This window comes from Asterias amurensis, chromosome 5 (genome assembly GCF_032118995.1).
Source record: "Asterias amurensis chromosome 5, ASM3211899v1".
Classification (NCBI taxonomy): domain Eukaryota; kingdom Metazoa; phylum Echinodermata; class Asteroidea; order Forcipulatida; family Asteriidae; genus Asterias; species Asterias amurensis.
In genome coordinates, this window is record NC_092652.1 from 14800128 (window position 1) to 14810982 (window position 10855).

The 10855-nt window shown below is 40.2% G+C and overlaps 1 long non-coding RNA gene across 1 annotated transcript; it reads left to right on the forward strand.

The window, feature by feature from the left end:
• Positions 1-3196: 3196 nt before the first annotated feature.
• LOC139937441 (uncharacterized) lies at positions 3197-9367 on the forward strand. Its single transcript, XR_011786061.1, has 5 exons — positions 3197-3341; positions 4133-4260; positions 5722-5799; positions 6698-6807; positions 7648-9367. It is a non-coding gene; the product is annotated as an uncharacterized lncRNA (long non-coding RNA).
• The last annotated feature ends 1488 nt before the right edge of the window (positions 9368-10855 follow it).

A 10855-nucleotide genomic window follows, 5' to 3' on the forward strand; every position in this document is an offset into this window, starting at 1 on the left:
GTGCCGGTGCAAATTTGAACCACGCCAATGTTTTACTTTGGCGGTAATCGACGATTTTTGGTCAAATTTATGACGTCACTTTTGCACAAAAAAGTTGTAATTCCCAAGGTTTTGCGAATTTTGCATGACTCCACACAGGAAAGTTGTTCAGCATGCTCAACTTGGTCGATTTGCACCGTCAAAACGCGATTTCCAGAGTTGACTATTAGAAAAACAAGATGGCCGCTCTTCCCTTTTCCCTGGCCAGGGAATAACCTTTTTAATTTTCGAGCCACCCCGAAAAGCCGATTTAGCATGATTACTTCTTGCGGATACCCCACCCGAGTGTTCAGGTGCAAATCTGAACCCAGTCAATGTTTTACTTTGGCGGTAATCGACGATTTTTGGTCAAATTATGACGTCACTTTTGCTCAAAAAAGTTGTAATTCCCAAGGTTTTACGAATTTTGCATGACTCCATACAGGAAATTTGTTCAGGATGCTCAACTTGGTCGATTTGCACCGTAAAAACGCGATTTCCAGAGTTGACTATTAGAAAACAAGATGGCCGCTCTTCCCTTTTCCCTTCCCGGGGAATAAACTTTTTAATTTTCGAGCCACCCCGAAAAGCAGAATTAGCGTGATTACTTCTTGCGGATACCCCACCCGAGTGTGCCGGTGCAAATCTGAACCCCGTCAATGTTTTACTTTGGCGGTAATCGACGATTTTTGGACAAATTATGACGTCACTTTTGCACCAAAAAGTTGTAATTCCCAAGGTTTTGCGAATTTTGCATGACTCCACACAGGAAAGTTGTTCAGGATGCTCAACTTGGTCGATTTGCACCGTCAAACCGCGATTTCCAGAGTTGAATATTAGAAAAACAAGATGGCCGCTCTTCCATTTTCCCTGCCCGGGGAATAAACTTTTTAATTTTCGAGCTCCCGAAAAGCCGAATTAGCGTGATTACTTCTTGCGGATACCCCACCCGAGTGTGCCTGTGCAAATTTGAACCCCATCAATGTTTTACTTTGGCGGTAATCGACGATTTTTTGTCAAACTATGACGTCACTTTTGCACCAAAAAGTTGTAATTCCCAAGGTTTTGCGAATTTTGCATGACTCCACACAGGAAAGATGTTCAGGATGTTCAACTTGGTCGATTTGCACCGTCAAACCGCGATTTCCAGAGTTGAATATTAGAAAAACAAGATGGCCGCTCTTCCATTTTCCCTGACCGGAGAATAACTTTTTAATTTTCGAGCCACCCCGAAAAGCCGAATTAGCGTGATTACTTCTTGCGGATACCCCACCCGAGTGTGCCGGTGCAAATCTGAACCCCGTCAATGTTTTACTTTGGCGGTAATCGACGATTTTTGGACAAATTATGACGTCACCTTTGCACCAAAAAGTTGTAATTCCCAAGGTTTTACGAATTTTGCATGACTCCACACAGGAAAGTTGTTCAGGATGCGCAACTTGGTCGATTTGCACCGTCAAAACGCGATTTCCAGAGTTGACTATAAGAAAAACAAGATGGCCGCTCTTCCCTTTTCCCTGCCCGGGGAATAAACTTTTTAATTTTCGAGCTCCCGAAAAGCCGAATTAGCGTGATTACTTCTTGCGGATACCCCACCCGAGTGTGCCTGTGCAAATTTGAACCCCATCAATGTTTTACTTTGGCGGTAATCGACGATTTTTTGTCAAACTATGACGTCACTTTTGCACCAAAAAGTTGTAATTCCCAAGGTTTTGCGAATTTTGCATGACTCCACACAGGAAAGTTGTTCAGGATGCTCAACTTGGTCGATTTGCACCGTCAAAACGCGATTTCCAGAGTTGACTCTTAGAAAAACAAGATGGCCGCTCTTCCCTTTTCCCTGCCCGGGGAATAAACTTTTTAATTTTCGAGCTCCCGAAAAGCCGAATTAGCGTGATTACTTCTTGCGGATACCCCACCCGAGTGTGCCGGTGCAAATTTGAACCCATTTAATGTTTCACTTTGACGGTAATCGACGATTATTGGTCAAATTATGACGTCACTTTTGCACCAAAAAGTTGTAATTCCCAAGGTTTTACGAATTTTGCATGACTCCACACAGGAAAGTTGTTCAGGTTGCTCAACTTGGTCGATTTGCACCGTCAAAACGCGATTTCCAGAGTTGACTATTAGAAAAACAAGATGGCCGCTCTTCCCTTTTCCCTGCCCGGGGAATAAACTTTTTAATTTTCGAGCCCCCAAAAAGCCAAATTAGCGTGATTACTTCTTGCGATTTCCAGAGTTGACTATTAGAACAAACAAGATGGCCGCTCTTCCCTTTTCCCTGCCCGGGGAATAAACTTTTTAATTTTCGAGGCACCCCGAAAAGCCGAATTAGCGTGATTACTTTTTGCGGATACCCCACCCGAGTGTGCCGGTGCAAATTTCAACCCAATCAATGTTTTACTTTGGCGGTAATCGAAGATTTTTGGTCAAACTATGACATCACTTTTGCACCAAAAAGTTGTAATTCCCAAGGTTTTGCGAATTTTGCTGACTCCACACAGGAAAGTTGTTCATGATGCTCAACTTGGTCGATTTGCACCGTCAAAACGCGATTTCCAGAGTTGACTATTAGAAAAACAAGATGGCCGCTCTTCCCTTTTTCCTGCCCGGGGAATAACCTTTTTAATTTTTGTGGCACCCCGAAAAGCCGAATTAGCGTGATTCCTATATGCGGATACCACCACCCGATGGTGCCGGTGCAAATTTGAACCCCGTCAATGTTTTACTTTGGCGGTAATCGCAATTTTTGGTCAAATTATGACGTCACTTTTGCACAAAAAAGTTGTAATTCCCAAGGTTTTGCGAATTTTGTATGACTCCACACAGGAAAGTTGTTCAGGATGCTCAACTTGGTCGATTTGCACCGTCAAAACGCGAGCGCAGTTTGGTGCTTTTGGAGTCTTGCTGTGAAACACAATGTGTTTTTGGAACACTGTTGGTGCTTTTGTGTGCTTTTTTGTGTGTAGTGGTATTTCGGGGACAGACACCTCGTGGTATTTTGGAACATCGATGGTCTTTTCGTTGCCTTTGTGTACTTTTGTCGGCCAGTTTGAGAATTTGGAGCTTGGTATTTTCTGAACACTGTGATTGACGGGTTATTTTGGTACATTTAAAGTTAGCCGCACATTCGAACCTTCAAGCCCATTTCTGCCTCGGTTTTAGTCCACTGGGGTTTCCCCCAGTTTGTTGTGTAGGATGACATGGTTTAGTTACCCGACTATGATTTACGTAGGTTGCACACACGGCCGGGTGTGTAGAGAGTGGTGCAACAGTTCTGTGAAAGCATAAGAACCGTAAACTGGATATCATTGTCAGCCGTGAGTAGTCGTTTGAAAACTAATGTTTGTGTCAATCAAAAAATATTTAACTTGGGTTCTAAAATTTGGTCCTAGTCAACTCGGTCCCAAGTCAACTCGGTCCCAGAACTCGGTCCCAAGTCAACTCGGTCCCAAGTCAACTCGGTCAGTCGGTGCGAGTTGACTTGGGACCGAGTTGGCTAGCTCGGGACAGAGTTTACTCATAACTAACTATATCGTAGGAGGTCCTGTTTTCGAGGTGTCCCTAAAAACGTGGCAAATCTTTTACCTCTCTGTGCGCGATGTAAACAGTGGATCCTAAACAGTCCCTAGATAAAAATTGTGTGGTTTTATTTGCCAAGCAAAGAGTCTCCTCTCCCTTGACCAAAACTTAGAAACACGTAAGGCTCCACTGGTTTTTTGCACTTGTAAATGCATATAAAAGTTTGGTATTTTAGGAATTTCTACAGGGTACAAAAATATGTAATAATGTTGAGGCCATATATAAAAATATTTGCCCACCGAAAAAGTTTCATCAAACACTATTTCAATTCACAATTCATGATGATCAAATCATGTGACTGAATATTTTGCTGATCATTCGGCCAATATTCCTACACCCCTATTTCGGACGCCCCTATTTATAGACTGACAGTCCACACATACCCCTATCAACTTCTAAATTCCAAACTCTCCCGCTGCTTGTCACAAATGCGTTTTTTTTTCATTTCGTCTTTTCATATTGAGGTCAACGGCAACTTCCCAAGTTCAACAACTTTTCCTATTAAATTATTCTACTCATTATCACACAGAATGCGTAGTTCTTGTAAAGGGTCATCTGTTTGTGATGCCTAACTAGAACCTCCTACCTCAGCTTCACGGTAGCAAGAGCCTATTTCAACGTGGTGTCATTTACTTGAATACACAAGGTTAAAATATGGTAAGTCTGTTTTTATTTGCTTAAAAATTTAATTAATCTATAAGCGATAGTTACCTGTAAAAGTTTGTTATTTTGCTTAAAGGAACACGTTGCCTTGGATCGGTCGAGTTGGTCTTTGAAAAGCGTTTGTTATAAAATACACATGGGTAGAAAGATGTTGTAAAAGTAGAATACAATGATCAACACAAACATGCTTCGAAGTTGCACGGTTTTCCTTTTACCTCGTCGACTAACACGGTCGGGCAATTATGGGAGTCAAATTTTTGACTTCCATAAATGGCCGACCGTGCTAGTTCGCACAGTAGAAGGAAAACCACGTAATTTGGAGGCATGTTTGTGTGGATCATTGTATTCTACCTATACAACATCGTTCCAATCATATGCAATTTATAGAAAACGGTTACTAAACGCTTTTTATAGACCAACTCGTCCGATCCAAGGCAACGTGTTCCTTTAAAAATTGGTTTTCGCTAACAAATCATTTGCTGATCGACAGTATTCCTTGTAAGCACTTCATGTAAGCCACCATACACAAACTGACAAACCTCAAGTTTGAGATCGATCGGCCATCTGGGTCACAAGAAAAAAAAAATTGTCAAATTGATTACACAGTTTGAATGACATCGATGCAAACACAAAAATGAATAAAAGTTCCAAACAGAAAAATACCAAATAGTTCATGTATTTTTACCATTGTCAGGTATCCTTGACTTGTGTGTACACTCCCGCTTCAGCAAAAAAAATGTGGGATCATGTCATGCCAATAAAAGGAGCTAAGAATAGGAGCCCAACTTTTGTTTTTCTGAATCTGGCTCTAAACTTGTGTTTTGATAACAATGGCTGAGTGGTAAAGAGCACCGGATTCAAGCTCTGGTGTTTGATCAGCAGAGTGTGGGTTCGAATCCCGGTCGTGACACTTGTCATGTTAGATTGGGGAGGTAGTGCTTTTTGCTCTACCGGCCAGGCTTCGGATTGATGATACCCAAGCCTACATTCGTATGGAATGGAAAATGGGTAACCTTGTTTCAGCCCTAGGAGTAGTAGGTGGCAACGGCCTATGGAAAATAATAATTGTAGCCCACACCTTGAAGTGGCCTTCAGGCCTTGTGTGTCTGGCGACTTGCATTAAACAAATTTTTTTACGGTGAAACAAAACTGAAAAAACAGTTTGCCTACTGACCATGTTTCTTGCTGTTCCTTTCTGACATTTTCTAGATGGAAGCTGGCGTCTGCATAAAATACGAATGCTGCCTTAAAATAAAAAGGAACAAAGGTAAAAACTAGACCTTGGTTTTCTGGCAAGAAACCTTTTAAAATAAAGGTCCTCGCAATATTTATTTGTATGAACGCTTGTCATTACATTGAATGAAGGGTTTCAAAACTTTGGGCAAGGTAATCCGTAAATGTAACAGCAACACATGTACCTAATGCAATATTACCAATTGCATTTTATCTTCATAGGGTACACTGATAGTATGCTGCCTTTGTACTGAGATTGACCACCAGGTTTGGACCATACAGCATGAAGTACACATACAGGTAAATATAATATTATTTCAGTGAGTTCCTGAATATTCTTACATTTGATTTATTTTGTAACAGTTTTCATGAAATGTGAGCGGTTTCTTGCTCCCCATGTCAATTGACATAGGAAACCTCTTAAATAGGAATAGAAATTTGTGTTATTTTGAGATTTTTCTTTCTTCGAAACAAACAAACAAACAAACAAACAAACAAACAAACAAACAAACAAACAAACAAACAAACATCATGGAGGTAGACTTTTTTACCTACATGGAATCAACCATTAACACGGTAAAGCAGGCGCCAGATACCAGTAAACGACAGAGACTTAAAAGGGAAGCATCTTGGAAAAAGGATAAACAGACTCTTCAATCTTCTTCAAGAAATGTCTCCAGTATAAAATTGTTGCACGCTGTGATGGGGTCCATGGCGTTTTGTACACTCGAGGGGGAAAATGACAACCAAGGCGAAACCGAGGACCCCAGTTACAGCATGCAACAATTTTTGTGTTATACCTTTGTATAACTGTTCTCCCTCTTCTCGAACGTCTGTTGTCATCTTCAAACATTATTATGACGGACTATTCATTGTTTAACAATTGATTTAGTAAGCAGACGAACAAGAAACAATTCCCTCAAATCCGCGGTCGTTTCATACACAGCGCTGGAAATCGACCAACGCTGGGACTGATCAAGGTTAGGTACACCGGTGTACATCACTTTTTATGTTACCCGGCCTGTTGAGCCATGTGTTTTTGTTGTGTGTCACATGATTGGTTCTCGATCAATCTAACTACACAGTTTGTTACCAAGTTAAAACAATTTCTATTGTCACACTTTTATTTATTTCACATTTTTGTTTTATCCTACTCTCAAATTTGTAAACATTAGGGCCCATGCCTTATTATTTTCAGTGCCTCGAAGGGGTTTTGACAAGAGGATAACATTGCCCATATGGATGAGAGTGCTATGATGATGAACACAATTTTTAGAAGCTATCATCCAGTTTCTTACGTTGAAAAAGGTTTGTCTCCATGCCTATTTGATCTATGGTCCTTTTTGAAACAACGGCTTTGGCTTCGGCCTCGGCTTGTTTTGTCAATATTGTATGTGCTGTGCGTACACATTTGGGGCTGCAGACGAAAGGAGGGATCCTGAAACCGAATCCAAAGCCGAAGCCGTGGTTTCGAAAAGGGCCTACATGTATGTTTCCAGTTGCAAGTTATTGTACGAAAGCACCTGCCCCTGGAAATTTGTTTTTTAATAGCGCCCTCTCTCAAATCAAAATGTGCAATGTTTTCATTCTGAAAGTTTGTATATACTCAGCGCCTTGAGTACTTTGTTTGGTATGTGCACTACAAAAGGCTTCGTTTTTATTATTATTATTATTATTATTATTATTATTATTATTATTATTATTATTATTATTATTATTATTATTATTATTATTATTATTATGGTCATACTGCTCTATGTGTTCATGAAAAGTGTAATAGCGCCCTCATGCAATAGCTTGGATACAGGCACCTTGTTGAGAAGGTTGAAAGATTGGATATAAACAAATACAAGAGTCTAATGAATGAAGGAGTTGTGTTGAGTTCAAGAACTGTACTTCTCCAGATCACTTACTAGTGTTTAAAAAAAAAATCCCCATTGTGTGTACATTCTCTTTACGGTTCAAGAACTGTACTTCTCCAGATCACTTACTAGTGTTTAAAAAAAAAATCCCCATTGTGTGTACATACTCTTTACGGTTCGCGCATCCCATGCATGCATTTGGTGACCAGTTTTTGTTCTTTGGCTCTGCAATTTATGCAGAGCACAATATCTTAATCAACTTCTTTTTTTTTTTTTTTTTTTACAGTTCTTGGTGAAACATTCATATGCTACCCAGTTACAAGGATAATCACGAGGTCCTATCATCGATGTGACCTGTGACATCACATGTTTACAACAGTGCCGCAGAGCTTGGACTTCCTGCAGTCATGATTTGTACACAGCCTAATGGAAGAAAACATAAAATGTTATGTTTTGTGGAGATTTACTATTGTATTCTTATCAACTTTTGCTACGAGGAAGGGGCACATCTCAAAACTTGTCCTTTTACTTTCATAACTCTTTGTGGAAACTATGACATAAAATGTCACATTTCCCATATGACCAGTGCAGTATCTTGCCTGCCAGAAAATCCAATGATGGAAAAGGTCATACTGAATGTAAACAAAGGTCACATGGTCTATATTAAATTTTAAATTAAGTTGGAGCTGACAGGTACTTCATATACTTTTCCTTCTTTTGAAAAATAAATCATGAAGGTCCCTGAAAAGTAAAAAAAATAATTCTTGAGCCAATCCTAGTCTCTGGTAGTTTAGTGACAGGTTGATAACGCTGAATTTGATGCAAAACAGGGAGTCATTACTTATATTCTTTTCGAACATGAACAATTAGTATTTTTGTCGACCAATCAGATATTTGTACATGTGTACATGGACACACTGCATGCTCTCTGATCTGTGATGTGAAGTCCTTAGTCATTAAAGGATATATATTTAAATTTTAATCCAAGAACAGGGTGGGAACTAAAGTTAAGTGTTTGTTTGTGTTTTTATCTGGCTACTATTTAAATAAGCTGTATGTTGGTGTATGTCTATTTAATCCTATCCCTATAGGTATTTTTGTCAGCCAATTAGCCTTGATCAAGGCGCTACAGCCAGCCGCGATCTGCAAAATCCCAGTCCCCATCACTGAATTCCACCAGTGCATCCCCATACATAACACAGTGCATGTAATACGTATACAGCGTATGTACACACATCGTACTGTACATGTACATGTACCATCTGTATACGGTACACTTACGGTACATGGGTACTTTGTTTGAGCCACGTGTGCGAGGTTGAAAGTAGAAAGACACGACCGTACTCACGACTACGCTATACTGTTCTCGCTGTACAATGTATGGTAATGTACATTTGTGTATGCACTGCATGCGTGTGCAGCGAACCGGGCCGGGGAACAGTACGTCAACAGCCTTGATCAAGGCTATCGGCCAATCTGAGTTTGTTGGTGTTTTAGGAACACTTTACTTTGGGGTATTTTGTCTGCCAATCTGAGTTTTTTGGTATTTTGGGAACGCTTTATTTTGGGGTATTTTTGTCAGCCAATCTGAGTTTGTTGGTGTTTTGGGAACACTTTACTTTGGGATATTTTTGTCAGCCAATCTGAGTTTGTTGGTATTATGGGAACACTTTACTTTGGGATATTTTTGTCAGCCAATTTTAGTGTCTGCACTGGTAAACATGGACACACTGAATGCTGTGTGATCTGAACTTTTATTGGCCTATGTAGTCAGTAAAAAACATGGTTCTAAACATTACGTTCAATTAAAGAACAGGATGAGAAAACCAAAGTTAAGTGTTTGTGTATTTATCTGCAGTGTTTAACAAGCTGTTAGTTGGTAAATTTGAATCTTAAAGGTATTTTGGGAACACTTTGGGGTATTTTTGTCCGCCAATCTGAGTTTGTTGGTATTTTGGGACACACTGAATGCTGTGTGATCTGATTTGTTTTTAGCCTATGTAGTCATTAAGTAACATGGTTCTAACATTAAGTTCAATTAAAAAGCAAGATTGGAAACCAAAGTTTAACTGTTTGTGTTTTTATCTGCGTGTTTAATGTGAATCAACGGTATTTTATGAACACTTTACTTTGGGGGTGTTTTTGTCAGCCAATCTGAGTTTGTTTGTATTTTTGGAAACGATTTAATTTGGGGTGTTTTTGTTAGCCAATCTGAGTTTGGTGGTATTTTGGGAACACTTTAATTTGTACACAACGTTATGTATTCATTTCCACGTTGACAAAACTGGGGCCTTTATCAAACCACGGCTCAGGCTCCGCGTGCTGATATCCGTGCAATACGCGCTGCTCCAAAATGCAGGCGTACACAGCACGCGGAGCCTAAGCCTGAGCCGGGGCCCAAGCCGTGGTTTGAGAAAGGCCCCTGGCATCTTACACAGCGAGTGTTTGTGCGGCCATTTTGTAGGTTTAACCATCAGCATCGCGTGAGCGTTCAATAAACAAAACTCAAACGTGTATTTCATATTCAACGCGCGTGCAGAATGACGCGCTTGTCATCTTGCGGTCCCGTGGCGTTTGTGCACGAAGGATCAGTCGTGCGCCCTCTAGTTCTTAACATAATAACTCTATGGTCGCGCGATGGTCGGGCGTCGGAAATAATCGCGCGCGCGAGATCATAAAAAGACACGGTTTTTTATGCCTCAGTCTTAGGATTGCGCGCAAGATTTCCGTCTCGCGACCGACTCTAAACCGGCGTTAAATCGATAAATCCTCTGTGTAAACTTTGAAGCACGTGATCAGAAAGCAACCAATCACGAAGTGGCAATAATAATTAACTGAAAAAAAAAAATGGCTGACGTACTTTGCCGCTACTGTCGACAAAACCCAAAACCAGTGAGGATTCGAAGATTTTGTTCATTGTGGCGGTAAGTGAACAATAACAATTCACTTATTTTAACCAGGTAAAGTACCATAATAAAGATCATTTTTATGGTGACTCTGTCCGTTGGCTTTCGGTAAAATAGCCTAAAATTATATAAGTTTTACCTCGTCGATGACAACGCAGGTCGCCGGTCGCAAAGGCAATATCAGATATTGGTGCAACGCTGCACACTGACACTGTGTGCACAGCGAAAGTTTATTCGAGTTTGCATGTAACTAAAAGATTTTTGTTGTTGTTGTGTTTTCATTTACCTTATGGCTATGCAGCTTATTTAATTTTAATAAGTTATATTCAAATTAAATAAAGCTGTAGTATGTTGTTGGTGTAGGACAGTGTAGGTCTATTGAATTCATCCTATCCATAGGACGTCTGTAGGTATTTTGTCAGCCAATCTGAGTTGGTTGGTACTGAGATCTTGGTATTTAAGGGAACACAAGGTATCTCTGTCTGCCATTCTGAATTTATTGTATTTTTGGAACATAAGGTTACAAGGTATTTCTGTCTGCCGTTCTGAGTTACTGGTATTTTGGGAACAAAGGGTGTTTCTGTCAGC